Raw genomic sequence first — 17532 nt, forward strand, 5'->3', positions numbered from 1 at the left:
AAACCCAAGGCCATGTGTTCCTTCTGCCTAGAGGCCTGAGATAACAGGTTGTGTCTCTATTCCAAGAAAGGTATCTGAAAGTCATGACTTTTTTTCTCAGACTACTACTCTATGACAGAGGTAAGGAAGGCATTCTGTGTAGTAATGAGCCTAGGAGAGCTTCCATTGGAGGCTAGGACCAGTAAGGGCAGAATAGGGAAGGGGTAAGCCTGGATCCTGGCAGGTGTGATGTAGACATATGCAGGGCCCAGGGTCAAGCTCAGGAGGTACGTATGGAATATGAACTGGCAGCTGCATGCTGGGTCAGGACCAAGATTGTCTGAAGGATTGGATCAAATGTGGGTCACGTGCAACTAGAGCAAGATATGCCAATTGTCTGCAATTTACCTCTCTGAGGAAGAGTTGTTGAGCAGGAGGAGGGTATACTGGACCAAATTTATATGACATATATTAGTGGACACCCCTCAGCCTCCCTAGACAGAGGATTTTTATCCAGGGGTCCCCTTATCTGTGGTGACCTCATCAACATGCATGGATTCTTCACCAATAGGAGCCTCCTTCACAATGCCAGAGCCCACTCAGGCAGGAATCTCTTGTGGGGGATTCATTGACATACAGACCCTAAGAGAACACAAATGCCAGCCCAGGTTACTGTATCCAGCAAAACTCTCAATTAACATAGATGGAGAAACCAAGATATTCCATGACAAAACCAAATTTACACAATATCTTTCTACAAATCCAGCCCGACAAAGGATAACAGATGGCAAAGCACAACACAAGGAGGCAAGCTACACCCTAGAAAAAGCAAGAAACTAATCTTTTCGCAACAAAACAAATAGAAGAGAAGCACACAAACATAACCTCACCTCCAAATATGAAAATAACAGGAAACAACAATCACTATTCCTGAATATCTCTCAACATCAATGGACTCAATTCCCCAATAAAAAGACACAGAAAAACAAACTGGATACGCAATGAGGACTCTGCATTCTGCTGCCTACAGGAAACACACCTCAGAGACAAAGACAGACACTACCTCAGACTGAAAGGCTGGAAAACAACTTTCCAAACAAATGGTCTGAAGAAGCAAGCTGGAGTAGCCATTCTAATATCGAATAAAATGGACTTTCAACCAAAAGTCATCAAAAAAGATAAGGAAGGACACTTCATATTCATCAAAGGAAAAATCCATCAAGATGAACTCTCAATCCTAAATATCTATGCTCCAAATTCAAGGACACCTACATACATAAAAGAAACCTTACTAAAGCTCAAAGCACACATTGCACCTCACACAATAATAGTAGGAGATTTCAACACCCCACTCTCATCAATGGACAGATCATGGAAACAGAAACTAAACAGAGTCGTAGACAGACTAAGAGAAGTAATGAACCAAATGGACTTAACAGATATTTATAGAACATTCTATCCTAAAACAAAAGGACATACCTTCTTCTCACCACCTCATGGTACTTTCTCCAAAATTGACCATATAATCGGTCACAGAACAGGCCTCAACAGATACAGAAAGATAGACATAATCCCATGCATCCTATCAGACCACCATGGGCTAAAGCTGGTCTTCAATAACAATAAGGGAAGAACACCCACATAAACATGGAAGTTAAACAATGCTTTCTCATCGAAAACCTGGTCAAGGAAGAAATAAAGAAAGAAATTAAAGAGTTCTTAGAATTTAGTGAAAATGAAGGTACAACATACCCAAACTTATGGGACACAATGAAAGCTGTGCTAAGAGGTAAACTCATAGCGCTGAGTGCCTGCAGAAAGAAACAGGAGAGAGCATATATCAGCAACTTGACAGCACACCTAAAAGCTCTAGAACAAAAAGAAGCAAACACACCCAGGAGGAGTAGAAGGCAGGAAATAATCAAACTCAGAGGTGAAATCCACCAACTAGAAAGAAAAAGGACCATACAAAGGATCAACAGAACCAAAAGCTGGTTCTTTGAGAAAATCAACAAGATAGATAAACCCTTAGCCAGACTAACCAGAGGACACAGAGAGTGTGTCCAAATTAACAAAATCAGAAATGAAAAGGGAGACATAACAACAGAATCAGAGGAAATTCAAAAAATCATCAGATCCTACTACAAAAGCCTATATTCAACAAAACTTGAAAATCTGGAGGAAATGGACAATTTCCTAGACAGATACCAGGTACTGAAGTTAAATCAGGAACAGATAAACCATCTAAACAACCCCATAACTCCTAAAGAAATAGAAGCAGTCATTAAAGGTCTCCCAACCAAAAAGAGCCCAGGTCCAGACGGGTTCAGTGCAGAATTCTATCAGACCTTCATAGAAGACCTCATACCAATACTGTCCAAACTATTCCACAAAATTGAAACAGACAGAGTGCTACGGAATTCCTTCTATGAAGCCACAATTACTCTTATACCTAAACCACACAAAGACCCAACAAAGAGAACTTCAGACCAATTTCCCTAATGAATATCAACGCAAAGATACTCAATAAAATTCTGGCAAACCAAAGGACACTGTGGTTAGGACAAAACGACAACCAACAGATTGGGAAAAGATCTTTACCAATCCTACAACAGGTAGAGGCCTTATATACAAAATATACAAGGAACTCAAGAAGTTAGACCGCAGGGAGACAAATAACCCTATTAAAAAATTGGGGTTCAGAGCTAAACAAAGAATTCACAGCTGAGGAATGCCGAATGGCTGAGAAACACCTAAAGAAATGTTCAACATCTTTAGTCATAAGGGAAATGCAAATCAAAACAACCCTGAGATTTCACCTCACACCAGTGAGAATGGCTAAGATCAAAAACTCAGGTGACAGCAGATACTGGAGAGGATGTGGAGAAAGAGGAACACTCCTCCGTTGTTGGTGGGATTGCAGACTGTTACAACCATTCTGGAAATCAGTCTGGAGGTTCCTCAGAAAATTGGACATTGAACTGCCTGAGGATCCAGCTATACCTCTTTGGGCATATACCCAAAAGATGCCCCAACATATAAAAAAGACACGTGCTCCACTATGTTCATAGCAGCCTTATTTATAATAGCCAGAAGCTGGAAAGAACCCAGATGCCCTTCAACAGAGGAATGGATACAGAAAATGTGGTACATCTACACAATGGAATATTACTCAGCTATCAAAAACAATGACTTTATGAAATTCGTAGGCAAATGGTTGGAAGTGGAAAATATCATCCTGAATGAGGTAACCCAATCACAGAAAAACACACATGGTATGCACTCATTGATAAGTGGCTATTAGCCCAAATGCTTGAATTACCCTAGATGCCTAGAACAAATGAAACTCAAGACGGATGATCAAAATGTGAATGCTTCACTCCTTCTTTAAAAGGGGAACAAGAATACCCTTGGCAGGGAATAGAGAGGCAAAGATTAAAACAGACACAGAAGGAACACCCATTCAGAGCCTGCCCCACATGTGGCCCATACATATACAGCCACCCAATTAGACAAAATGGATGAAGCAAAGAAGGGCAGGCCGACAGGAGCCGGATGTAGATCGCTCCTGAGAGACACAGCCAGAATACAGCAAATACAGAGGCGAATGCCAGCAGCAAACCACTGAACTGAGAATAGGACCCCCGTTGAAGGAATCAGAGAAAGAACTGGAAGAGCTTGAAGGGGCTCGAGACCCCATATGAACAACAATGCCAAGCAACCAGAGCTTCCAGGACTAAGCCACTACCTAAAGACTATACATGGACTGACCCTGGACTCTGACCTCATAGGTAGCAATGAATATCCTAGTAAGAGCACCAGTGGAAGGGGAAGCCCTGGGTCCTGCTAAGACTGAACCCCCAGCGAACGTGATTGTTGGGGGGAGGGCGGTAATGGGGGGAGGATGGGGAGGGGAACACCCATAAAGAAGGGGAGGGGGAGGGATTAGGGGGATGTTTGCCCGGAAACCGGGAAAGGGAATAACAATCGAAATGTAAATAAGAAATACCCAAGTTAATAAAGATGGAGAAAAAAAAGAAAAAAAGAAAAAGTTTTTTTTATTACTATTTAAGACCTTTTCTAACAGGTGCTTGCAGTTTGTTGACTTTTTTGAAAAAATCAAGTTTTAAACTTTATTACAAATTAAAAATGAAGTTCTTAAAAATCTCAACTTAACCAGATTTGAAACAATTTAAAAACCGTTAAAGGTGTATTGAGAAAAACCAGGTCTTTTTTTTTTTCTTAAAAAACACGTTTGTCATTACCAAAAAGAGACATCTTTAGGTAAAAATAATAAAAACCCCACGCTACATAGATAATGCAGACAGTTCTAGTGGATCTGGTCAATGGGCAAAAAGCAAGCACTTAAGGTCTTCAGCTCCAATCTTTGTTCATTTCTTATTGTTGGAATTTCATATTCATTTCTTCTTGTTGGATGACCAAACCGGATGATGGTAGAGATGCTCAGCCTCGGGAGCGGAGGAATTCTCAGCTGGTGGATCGGCTGCTTCTGTCTCTTTGCCATCTTGTGGTTTAGGGTTCTCTGGGTAATTGAAGTTGCGGCGTGGCTGCTGACCTTGGATCTCATCTCCTTGATTTTCTTTGTCCTCTTCATTTCCATCCTCTCTAGGCTGTCTTTGGCAAGGCGGGCCCCTGCGGAATCGTGGTCTGTAACCCCGATACATATTCTGTCTCACTGGTCTACCTTGCTCTCCTGCACCCTGGTTGTCAGCACCCTCCATCACTTCTCCTTGCACAGGGGAGTTGGAATACTGTGGTCGATGCGCATAGGGTCTCCGCAAGTAGTACGGTGGGAACCTTCTTCAGGAGCGCTTTCCGATCCCTCATTCTTTTTCCCACTCTCACTATTCTGGTAATTTTGCTGGTAATTGCGTGGAGGATCCCTACGACGTGGATAGCATCTATAATGGTTACGGTCTGCTGCGTATTTACTGCCTTGAACTGGAACTCCACCAGGGCCTGTAACATTTGCTGCCTCCGCATCCTTTTCTCCTTCAACAACATCAAACTCCACAGTCTCTCCATCTCCTACACTGCGAAGGTACTTCCTGGGGTTATTCTTCTTTATGGCAGTCTGGTGTACAAATACGTCTTCCTTGGTGTCATTCCTGTTGAAACCGTATCCGTTCCTTACATTGAACCATTTTACTGTTCCCAAAACCGTTGCGATGACCTTCTCGTCCCCGCCGCTGGGCGCTGCGGATGTGAGACCGCCCGGGCGGCCAATACCGGCGCCGCTGCCTGTGGAGCGGGGCTTGGTGTTGGCCGCGCTGAGGGGCGGGGGCGGCAGGCGGCTGCTGGGTCTCGGCCTCGCTGCTCATGGTTGCGGTGATGGTGACTGGGGCCCGCGGCCGCGGCGGGGCTCTCAGGGCTGTCTGGGGTCCGCTCTCCGCTCCCGCTCCCGATCGAACTCAAGAAAAAGTTTAAGTCTAAAAAATTCCTATAGGGTTGGGGATTTAGCTCAGTGGTAGAGCGCTTGCCTAGCAAGCGCAAGGCCCTGGGTTCGGTCCCCAGCTCCGAAAAAAAGAAAAAAGAGAAAAAAAATTCCTATAATCAAATATAAAGGGAAACACAGCATCTCAAAAACCCGTGGGACTTACTCAAAGCAGTCCTGAGCTATATAAATGCCTAAATTTAAAAAACAAACCAATGTCAGGCCCTAGAAAATGGCTCAGTGTATAAGAGGACTTCTTGTTCTTGCAGAGGACCGGAATTTGATTCCCAGTACCCACATGGCAGCTAACAATCATCCATATTTCCAGTTCCTGGGGATCCAACACCCTCTTCTGACCTCTGTGATCACAAGGCACGCACATGATGAACATGCAACCAAAGCATCCATACACATAAAAACAAAACAAAAACAACTAAATGTCCATCCCATTCTCCTTCTGCTGAGTCTTCAGCAAGCACCTCATTGGAGAAAATGGATACACCATTACAGATTTCTGCTATTTTCTCTCTTTTATACCCATGCTGCACCTGTGACTGGACAGTAACTATGGTGATTCTGGGTTTGGTTTGAGAGTGACGAACATCCACCATTGTTTCAGACGCCATATATGCAGGTCCTGGAAGACTAAAAGGGACAAAACTAGCAGAGAAGGCTTTTTCCAACCTAACAAACACTGGCTCTGTCAGCTCCTCCTGGTCAGTGCGATCCTTCTCTAACAGCCACGTTGTCATGCCCCACCAGGCTCTTAGCCACACACCTATGGGTACAAACCATGCCTGGGCTAGGCTCACAACTCATGCTTCTTGTGGTTAAACATCCTGCAATCCATGGAAGCATAGACTCGGGCCTGGGAAACAATCATGCCCCTGGATCAATTTCCTTTCTACCTAATGCTGAAGCCTTTCAAGAAGCCTGCTTTTCTTCCTCTGCGTGTCAAGCAAGATTCTGTGAGGTAAAGATGGAGATCCAGGGACTGAGACAGCAGGTGGGAAGAGACCAAGGAAGGAGATGCAGGCAGAAATGATAGATGGAATTATGGTAACCTACACTACCCATGACCTCTACCAAAGCCTCCAGGGTGGCCCCTGGAGCAAAGAGGGCCAGCAGTGCCTGAGGATACTCAACACTGAAGAGGAGCCCAGTTGGTGGGCATTTAGGAGGGTTGGACATGTAGGTCAGAGGATCAAGCACAGGGACAGAGGGTCTGCTGGGGCATCTCCCTGCTTGTTGTGTGGCTGTGGCTATAACAATGGTTGTAGCTGATAGTGACCTTTAGATATCAATGAAGGTAGCAATGCTGCCATTGTGCTCTGGGTGTGTCACCCTTTGCCCAGATAAGGATCCTAGGCAAGTTTCCTAGTCTTAGGGTACACAGAAGTCCCCAGTCTCAACATGCTGCAGATTGGAGAGGCTTCCTTATTGCACAGTCTGTCTGCATGCTCAGATCAAACTTCTCTTTTTAAGTGTGTATTTTGTGTAATACCATGTCACCTTGACGTGGCATACATGATGCCCAGGATTACTTAAAAAGGGAGGTTTGGTCGGGTGTGGTGACATAAACCTGTAAACATGTCAGTCTGAGTAAGGTAGAGGAGGTAAAAGGCTCTCCAAATGCCAGGTAGTCTAGGTTACACAGCAGCCAACTCCAAACAGACTCAACAGACTGGATTTGTACCTTCATTTATTTAAATGTATATCTAACAGTAATAATTAAGAAAGAGGAGGCCATAAACTTGGGAAAGGATTCATGGGAAGCATAGAAGGGAGGGAGGAAACAGAAAATGTGTAATTATATTAATTATTATATGTGCAATCCTATTAATTAGTTTAACTAATACTGGAATGAATTAGCAAGAGTGGAGTAATCTGTGTGGATGGAAATATGTTCTTGTTGACCTTCAACAGTTATTTTAAATGCCTTTCAGATTTTGATTCTCAGCCTTGGTATGGTGGATGAGGACTTCCTACCCACGAACCCCAGGAGCTGTTGGCCTCTGCTGGTTTTCATCTTGTCCTTGGTATCAACATCAGTGAGTAAGACTGCACCACCCCTGTGATGAGATGTGCTTCTAAACTTCTTGCAGCTTGAGAATTCACCTGGTGGGTAGTGGGAGGTCAGAGATTCAATACTGCAGGTTCAACCCACTACATACTGAAGACTTCTTGGCCACCCTAGATTTTGTTCACACCATAAAGGAAAGAACTGGCGGGACTCTGAAGACTGATCTGAAGTACACAGCAGCACAGATGGTGAGAGTCTGTGAGTTCCACTCCAATAGACAGGGTCTCCCATATATCCTGCTCAGAGACAAATGTTCAAAACTAAAGCCTAGGATGTGTTTTCCAGGTAAGATTACCCTGGCTCTCTTGGACTTGTTCCATCCCATAACCAATCTCCCCTCCCAAGGCTGCTTTCTCCTTCTCTGGACCCAATAACCATGTTCTTCCTGATTCTCCAGGGGTAGATGTTACCTGCTAATGTAGGGGCTTACTGATGGACGAGTACATAGAAGACACTGAGGACCCCCGATGCTCTCCAAGTTAAGTTCCATGAGATGATGGCAGACTTCATGTTTATGACCCCTGCTCTGCAAGCAGCACATCTGCAGTTTGAGTACATCTGTAAAGAGAGTCAGATTGAGACTCCTGGTATTAGAAATTCTCCTCCATGAAGGATATCATGGGCTCAGTCTTTGGTACTAGAAAAAAGGGGCCTGATTCATAAGAAGTATCTCAGAGCTGGATGAGTCCTGTGACACCCAGGCTCTGTCTATATTTTTATCAGGACCCTGAGGGCTCTCTCATCTAAGTAAATCCCATGTCTAATGGGAGTGAAATCTGTTCTAGTTACAGATAAGAAATCTGAGGTAGTCATGCTCTATTGTTTGCCCAAACTACTCAGGTATAAAAGCCAAAGTTGCGATTAACCAAGGCTCTTGCTTCAGCCCTGGAGTCCATGCTCTCTCCCAACACCTCAGCCCTCCAACAATTGATTCCTCACAACTGTAGACCAAGGTATCATTATGCAAAAGATGAGTCAGGACAGCTCCATGTGAGAGGCCACTTTGTCATCATGTGTCCACACTCAGGGTTCCCATGCCCCTGCCTACTCCCATGAGTTCCTGTACTACCCCAAACTCTTCAGAGACATCAGACAACGTCATGTGAAGGCCAACTATGATGGTGAGATCACCTTTGTCGATATCTTTGGATTCTCCTTTGGGAGCAGCAAACATGAGTCTTCTTTTCATGAGCCAGATGGCAACCCAGATGAGTACTTGAGGGGTGACTGGGCCCTGTTAAGTAACTGTCCAGTAAGAGCCTCTTCCAGCCATCTTATAAATAGCTTAAAAGCCCACACTAGTGTGAGAGTCTGAACCCTTCCCTGTCTAGACTGGTGCTCCTGTCTACCTGTCCCCTCCCTGACCACGGAGTCAGACCTCATATGAAAGAGACTCAACGTTAGTCCATGCTATTGCCATAAATGACTTCACCATGTCAGAGGGAAGACTGAGCCATGAGGAGATTGAATTAGAGCCCTGACCTGCTGACTCAGTCCTCAACCTTAGCGCCTCTAGTTCTGTCTTCTCTGGAAGTTAAAGGCTATAATTTAACACTACTGTCTACATTGTGGTCAGCTTGGAGCAAGGTCCCAGAAGACAGCTCCAGGTCACAAGCCACCATGTCATAGTGTGTCCTTGTCCTCAGGTCTCCATGTCCTAGTCTACTTCTATGAGCTCTGGCATCAGCCCTACTTTCTCAAGGACTCTAAGCCATCCCACATGAAGGGCAACCATCGTAATAAGCATCTTTTTCTCATCAGATTGTCCTATTGTGTGGTAATGAGTCTTTCTCATTCCCCAGAAGCTGAGTAACTAAGGGATGACTGCCCCTACTTTTCAGGTGTCTTGAAGAAGGATTGGATCAAATGTGGGCCATTTGACAGCTAAAAACACTGCTGTGGGATTAGAATTCAAGCTCTTTCCACTCAAGCCTGTGTTTCCTCCTGTTTCCCTTTCCAACTGACCATAGTAGCATGAATAGGGGTATATTATCTCATTCATTAATCCATAGGTTTGTTTATGAGGCCTGGTTTGTTTTGTTTTTGTTTTGTTTTTTGTTTTTTCTTTTTTTTTTTTTTTTTTGAGAAAGGGTATCACAGAGTTGGCGTGGTGGTCCTACACAACCTAGCATGGTCTGAAACCCAAGGCCATGTGTTCCTTCTGCCTAGAGGCCTGAGATAACAGGTTGTGTCTCTATTCCAAGAAAGGTATCTGAAAGTCATGACTTTTTTTCTCAGACTACTACTCTATGACAGAGGTAAGGAAGGCATTCTGTGTAGTAATGAGCCTAGGAGAGCTTCCATTGGAGGCTAGGACCAGTAAGGGCAGAATAGGGAAGGGGTAAGCCTGGATCCTGGCAGGTGTGATGTAGACATATGCAGGGCCCAGGGTCAAGCTCAGGAGGTACGTATGGAATATGAACTGGCAGCTGCATGCTGGGTCAGGACCAAGATTGTCTGAAGGATTGGATCAAATGTGGGTCACGTGCAACTAGAGCAAGATATGCCAATTGTCTGCAATTTACCTCTCTGAGGAAGAGTTGTTGAGCAGGAGGAGGGTATACTGGACCAAATTTATATGACATATATTAGTGGACACCCCTCAGCCTCCCTAGACAGAGGATTTTTATCCAGGGGTCCCCTTATCTGTGGTGACCTCATCAACATGCATGGATTCTTCACCAATAGGAGCCTCCTTCACAATGCCAGAGCCCACTCAGGCAGGAATCTCTTGTGGGGGATTCATTGACATACAGACCCTAAGAGAACACAAATGCCAGCCCAGGTTACTGTATCCAGCAAAACTCTCAATTAACATAGATGGAGAAACCAAGATATTCCATGACAAAACCAAATTTACACAATATCTTTCTACAAATCCAGCCCGACAAAGGATAACAGATGGCAAAGCACAACACAAGGAGGCAAGCTACACCCTAGAAAAAGCAAGAAACTAATCTTTTCGCAACAAAACAAATAGAAGAGAAGCACACAAACATAACCTCACCTCCAAATATGAAAATAACAGGAAACAACAATCACTATTCCTGAATATCTCTCAACATCAATGGACTCAATTCCCCAATAAAAAGACACAGAAAAAACAAACTGGATATGCAATGAGGACCCTGCATTCTGCTGCCTACAGGAAACACACCTCAGAGACAAAGACAGACACTACCTCAGATTGAAAGGCTGGAAAACAACTTTCAAAGCAAATGATCTGAAGAAGCAAGCTGGAGTAGCCATTCTAATATCGAATAAAATGGACTTTCAACCAAAAGTCATCAAAAAAGATAAGGAAGGACACTTCATATTCATCAAAGGAAAAATCCACCAAGATGAACTCTCAATCCTAAATATCTATGCTCCAAATACAAGGGCACCTACATACATAAAAGAAACCTTACTAAAAGCTCAAAGCACACATTGCACCTCACACAATGATAGTAGGAGTTTTCAACACCCTACTCTCATCAATGGACAGATCATGGAAACAGAAACTAAACAGAGATGTAGACAGACTAAGAGAAGTCATGAACCAAATGGATTTAACAGATATTTATAGAACATTCTATCCTAAAACAAAAGGATATACCTTCTTCTCACCACCTCATGGTACTTTCTCCAAAATTGACCATATAATCGGTCACAGAACAGGCCTCAACAGATACAGAAAGATAGAAATAATCCCATGCGTCCTATCAGATTACCATGGACTAAGGCTGGTCTTCAATAACAATAAGGGAAGAACACCCACATAAACATGGAAGTTAAACAATGCTTTCTCATCGAAAACCTGGTCAAGGAAGAAATAAAGAAAGAAATTAAAGAGTTCTTAGAATTTAGTGAAAATGAAGGTACAACATACCCAAACTTATGGGACACAATGAAAGCTGTGCTAAGAGGTAAACTCATAGCGCTGAGTGCCTGCAGAAAGAAACAGGAGAGAGCATATATCAGCAACTTGACAGCACACCTAAAAGCTCTAGAACAAAAAGAAGCAAACACACCCAGGAGGAGTAGAAGGCAGGAAATAATCAAACTCAGAGGTGAAATCCACCAACTAGAAAGAAAAAGGACCATACAAAGGATCAACAGAACCAAAAGCTGGTTCTTTGAGAAAATCAACAAGATAGATAAACCCTTAGCCAGACTAACCAGAGGACACAGAGAGTGTGTCCAAATTAACAAAATCAGAAATGAAAAGGGAGACATAACAACAGAATCAGAGGAAATTCAAAAAATCATCAGATCCTACTACAAAAGCCTATATTCAACAAAACTTGAAAATCTGGAGGAAATGGACAATTTCCTAGACAGATACCAGGTACTGAAGTTAAATCAGGAACAGATAAACCATCTAAACAACCCCATAACTCCTAAAGAAATAGAAGCAGTCATTAAAGGTCTCCCAACCAAAAAGAGCCCAGGTCCAGACGGGTTCAGTGCAGAATTCTATCAGACCTTCATAGAAGACCTCATACCAATACTGTCCAAACTATTCCACAAAATTGAAACAGACAGAGTGCTACGGAATTCCTTCTATGAAGCCACAATTACTCTTATACCTAAACCACACAAAGACCCAACAAAGAGAACTTCAGACCAATTTCCCTAATGAATATCAACGCAAAGATACTCAATAAAATTCTGGCAAACCAAAGGACACTGTGGTTAGGACAAAACGACAACCAACAGATTGGGAAAAGATCTTTACCAATCCTACAACAGATAGAGGCCTTATATACAAAATATACAAGGAACTCAAGAAGTTAGACCGCAGGGAGACAAATAACCCTATTAAAAAATTGGGGTTCAGAGCTAAACAAAGAATTCACAGCTGAGGAATGCCGAATGGCTGAGAAACACCTAAAGAAATGTTCAACATCTTTAGTCATAAGGGAAATGCAAATCAAAACAACCCTGAGATTTCACCTCACACCAGTGAGAATGGCTAAGATCAAAAACTCAGGTGACAGCAGATACTGGAGAGGATGTGGAGAAAGAGGAACACTCCTCCGTTGTTGGTGGGATTGCAGACTGTTACAACCATTCTGGAAATCAGTCTGGAGGTTCCTCAGAAAATTGGACATTGAACTGCCTGAGGATCCAGCTATACCTCTTTGGGCATATACCCAAAAGATGCCCCAACATATAAAAAAGACACGTGCTCCACTATGTTCATAGCAGCCTTATTTATAATAGCCAGAAGCTGGAAAGAACCCAGATGCCCTTCAACAGAGGAATGGATACAGAAAATGTGGTACATCTACACAATGGAATATTACTCAGCTATCAAAAACAATGACTTTATGAAATTCGTAGGCAAATGGTTGGAAGTGGAAAATATCATCCTGAATGAGGTAACCCAATCACAGAAAAACACACATGGTATGCACTCATTGATAAGTGGCTATTAGCCCAAATGCTTGAATTACCCTAGATGCCTAGAACAAATGAAACTCAAGACGGATGATCAAAATGTGAATGCTTCACTCCTTCTTTAAAAGGGGAACAAGAATACCCTTGGCAGGGAATAGAGAGGCAAAGATTAAAACAGACACAGAAGGAACACCCATTCAGAGCCTGCCCCACATGTGGCCCATACATATACAGCCACCCAATTAGACAAAATGGATGAAGCAAAGAAGGGCAGGCCGACAGGAGCCGGATGTAGATCGCTCCTGAGAGACACAGCCAGAATACAGCAAATACAGAGGCGAATGCCAGCAGCAAACCACTGAACTGAGAATAGGACCCCCGTTGAAGGAATCAGAGAAAGAACTGGAAGAGCTTGAAGGGGCTCGAGACCCCATATGAACAACAATGCCAAGCAACCAGAGCTTCCAGGACTAAGCCACTACCTAAAGACTATACATGGACTGACCCTGGACTCTGACCTCATAGGTAGCAATGAATATCCTAGTAAGAGCACCAGTGGAAGGGGAAGCCCTGGGTCCTGCTAAGACTGAACCCCCAGCGAACGTGATTGTTGGGGGGAGGGCGGTAATGGGGGGAGGATGGGGAGGGGAACACCCATAAAGAAGGGGAGGGGGAGGGATTAGGGGGATGTTTGCCCGGAAACCGGGAAAGGGAATAACAATCGAAATGTAAATAAGAAATACCCAAGTTAATAAAGATGGAGAAAAAAAAGAAAAAAAGAAAAAGTTTTTTTTATTACTATTTAAGACCTTTTCTAACAGGTGCTTGCAGTTTGTTGACTTTTTTGAAAAAATCAAGTTTTAAACTTTATTACAAATTAAAAATGAAGTTCTTAAAAATCTCAACTTAACCAGATTTGAAACAATTTAAAAACCGTTAAAGGTGTATTGAGAAAAACCAGGTCTTTTTTTTTTTCTTAAAAAACACGTTTGTCATTACCAAAAAGAGACATCTTTAGGTAAAAATAATAAAAACCCCACGCTACATAGATAATGCAGACAGTTCTAGTGGATCTGGTCAATGGGCAAAAAGCAAGCACTTAAGGTCTTCAGCTCCAATCTTTGTTCATTTCTTATTGTTGGAATTTCATATTCATTTCTTCTTGTTGGATGACCAAACCGGATGATGGTAGAGATGCTCAGCCTCGGGAGCGGAGGAATTCTCAGCTGGTGGATCGGCTGCTTCTGTCTCTTTGCCATCTTGTGGTTTAGGGTTCTCTGGGTAATTGAAGTTGCGGCGTGGCTGCTGACCTTGGATCTCATCTCCTTGATTTTCTTTGTCCTCTTCATTTCCATCCTCTCTAGGCTGTCTTTGGCAAGGCGGGCCCCTGCGGAATCGTGGTCTGTAACCCCGATACATATTCTGTCTCACTGGTCTACCTTGCTCTCCTGCACCCTGGTTGTCAGCACCCTCCATCACTTCTCCTTGCACAGGGGAGTTGGAATACTGTGGTCGATGCGCATAGGGTCTCCGCAAGTAGTACGGTGGGAACCTTCTTCAGGAGCGCTTTCCGATCCCTCATTCTTTTTCCCACTCTCACTATTCTGGTAATTTTGCTGGTAATTGCGTGGAGGATCCCTACGACGTGGATAGCATCTATAATGGTTACGGTCTGCTGCGTATTTACTGCCTTGAACTGGAACTCCACCAGGGCCTGTAACATTTGCTGCCTCCGCATCCTTTTCTCCTTCAACAACATCAAACTCCACAGTCTCTCCATCTCCTACACTGCGAAGGTACTTCCTGGGGTTATTCTTCTTTATGGCAGTCTGGTGTACAAATACGTCTTCCTTGGTGTCATTCCTGTTGAAACCGTATCCGTTCCTTACATTGAACCATTTTACTGTTCCCAAAACCGTTGCGATGACCTTCTCGTCCCCGCCGCTGGGCGCTGCGGATGTGAGACCGCCCGGGCGGCCAATACCGGCGCCGCTGCCTGTGGAGCGGGGCTTGGTGTTGGCCGCGCTGAGGGGCGGGGGCGGCAGGCGGCTGCTGGGTCTCGGCCTCGCTGCTCATGGTTGCGGTGATGGTGACTGGGGCCCGCGGCCGCGGCGGGGCTCTCAGGGCTGTCTGGGGTCCGCTCTCCGCTCCCGCTCCCGATCGAACTCAAGAAAAAGTTTAAGTCTAAAAAATTCCTATAGGGTTGGGGATTTAGCTCAGTGGTAGAGCGCTTGCCTAGCAAGCGCAAGGCCCTGGGTTCGGTCCCCAGCTCCGAAAAAAAGAAAAAAGAGAAAAAAAATTCCTATAATCAAATATAAAGGGAAACACAGCATCTCAAAAACCCGTGGGACTTACTCAAAGCAGTCCTGAGCTATATAAATGCCTAAATTTAAAAAACAAACCAATGTCAGGCCCTAGAAAATGGCTCAGTGTATAAGAGGACTTCTTGTTCTTGCAGAGGACCGGAATTTGATTCCCAGTACCCACATGGCAGCTAACAATCATCCATATTTCCAGTTCCTGGGGATCCAACACCCTCTTCTGACCTCTGTGATCACAAGGCACGCACATGATGAACATGCAACCAAAGCATCCATACACATAAAAACAAAACAAAAACAACTAAATGTCCATCCCATTCTCCTTCTGCTGAGTCTTCAGCAAGCACCTCATTGGAGAAAATGGATACACCATTACAGATTTCTGCTATTTTCTCTCTTTTATACCCATGCTGCACCTGTGACTGGACAGTAACTATGGTGATTCTGGGTTTGGTTTGAGAGTGACGAACATCCACCATTGTTTCAGACGCCATATATGCAGGTCCTGGAAGACTAAAAGGGACAAAACTAGCAGAGAAGGCTTTTTCCAACCTAACAAACACTGGCTCTGTCAGCTCCTCCTGGTCAGTGCGATCCTTCTCTAACAGCCACGTTGTCATGCCCCACCAGGCTCTTAGCCACACACCTATGGGTACAAACCATGCCTGGGCTAGGCTCACAACTCATGCTTCTTGTGGTTAAACATCCTGCAATCCATGGAAGCATAGACTCGGGCCTGGGAAACAATCATGCCCCTGGATCAATTTCCTTTCTACCTAATGCTGAAGCCTTTCAAGAAGCCTGCTTTTCTTCCTCTGCGTGTCAAGCAAGATTCTGTGAGGTAAAGATGGAGATCCAGGGACTGAGACAGCAGGTGGGAAGAGACCAAGGAAGGAGATGCAGGCAGAAATGATAGATGGAATTATGGTAACCTACACTACCCATGACCTCTACCAAAGCCTCCAGGGTGGCCCCTGGAGCAAAGAGGGCCAGCAGTGCCTGAGGATACTCAACACTGAAGAGGAGCCCAGTTGGTGGGCATTTAGGAGGGTTGGACATGTAGGTCAGAGGATCAAGCACAGGGACAGAGGGTCTGCTGGGGCATCTCCCTGCTTGTTGTGTGGCTGTGGCTATAACAATGGTTGTAGCTGATAGTGACCTTTAGATATCAATGAAGGTAGCAATGCTGCCATTGTGCTCTGGGTGTGTCACCCTTTGCCCAGATAAGGATCCTAGGCAAGTTTCCTAGTCTTAGGGTACACAGAAGTCCCCAGTCTCAACATGCTGCAGATTGGAGAGGCTTCCTTATTGCACAGTCTGTCTGCATGCTCAGATCAAACTTCTCTTTTTAAGTGTGTATTTTGTGTAATACCATGTCACCTTGACGTGGCATACATGATGCCCAGGATTACTTAAAAAGGGAGGTTTGGTCGGGTGTGGTGACATAAACCTGTAAACATGTCAGTCTGAGTAAGGTAGAGGAGGTAAAAGGCTCTCCAAATGCCAGGTAGTCTAGGTTACACAGCAGCCAACTCCAAACAGACTCAACAGACTGGATTTGTACCTTCATTTATTTAAATGTATATCTAACAGTAATAATTAAGAAAGAGGAGGCCATAAACTTGGGAAAGGATTCATGGGAAGCATAGAAGGGAGGGAGGAAACAGAAAATGTGTAATTATATTAATTATTATATGTGCAATCCTATTAATTAGTTTAACTAATACTGGAATGAATTAGCAAGAGTGGAGTAATCTGTGTGGATGGAAATATGTTCTTGTTGACCTTCAACAGTTATTTTAAATGCCTTTCAGATTTTGATTCTCAGCCTTGGTATGGTGGATGAGGACTTCCTACCCACGAACCCCAGGAGCTGTTGGCCTCTGCTGGTTTTCATCTTGTCCTTGGTATCAACATCAGTGAGTAAGACTGCACCACCCCTGTGATGAGATGTGCTTCTAAACTTCTTGCAGCTTGAGAATTCACCTGGTGGGTAGTGGGAGGTCAGAGATTCAATACTGCAGGTTCAACCCACTACATACTGAAGACTTCTTGGCCACCCTAGATTTTGTTCACACCATAAAGGAAAGAACTGGCGGGACTCTGAAGACTGATCTGAAGTACACAGCAGCACAGATGGTGAGAGTCTGTGAGTTCCACTCCAATAGACAGGGTCTCCCATATATCCTGCTCAGAGACAAATGTTCAAAACTAAAGCCTAGGATGTGTTTTCCAGGTAAGATTACCCTGGCTCTCTTGGACTTGTTCCATCCCATAACCAATCTCCCCTCCCAAGGCTGCTTTCTCCT

The 17532-nt window shown here is 44.1% G+C and overlaps 2 pseudogenes; both read right to left on the reverse strand.

The window, feature by feature from the left end:
• Positions 1 to 4017: 4017 nt before the first annotated feature.
• On the reverse strand, positions 4018 to 5336 carry LOC134485270 (Y-box-binding protein 1-like; annotated as a pseudogene).
• Positions 5337 to 13674: 8338 nt separating this feature from the next.
• Ybx1-ps14 (Y box binding protein 1, pseudogene 14) lies at positions 13675 to 14993 on the reverse strand (annotated as a pseudogene).
• Positions 14994 to 17532: the final 2539 nt, after the last annotated feature.

This window comes from Rattus norvegicus, chromosome 1 (assembly GCF_036323735.1).
Source record: "Rattus norvegicus strain BN/NHsdMcwi chromosome 1, GRCr8, whole genome shotgun sequence".
Classification (NCBI taxonomy): domain Eukaryota; kingdom Metazoa; phylum Chordata; class Mammalia; order Rodentia; family Muridae; genus Rattus; species Rattus norvegicus.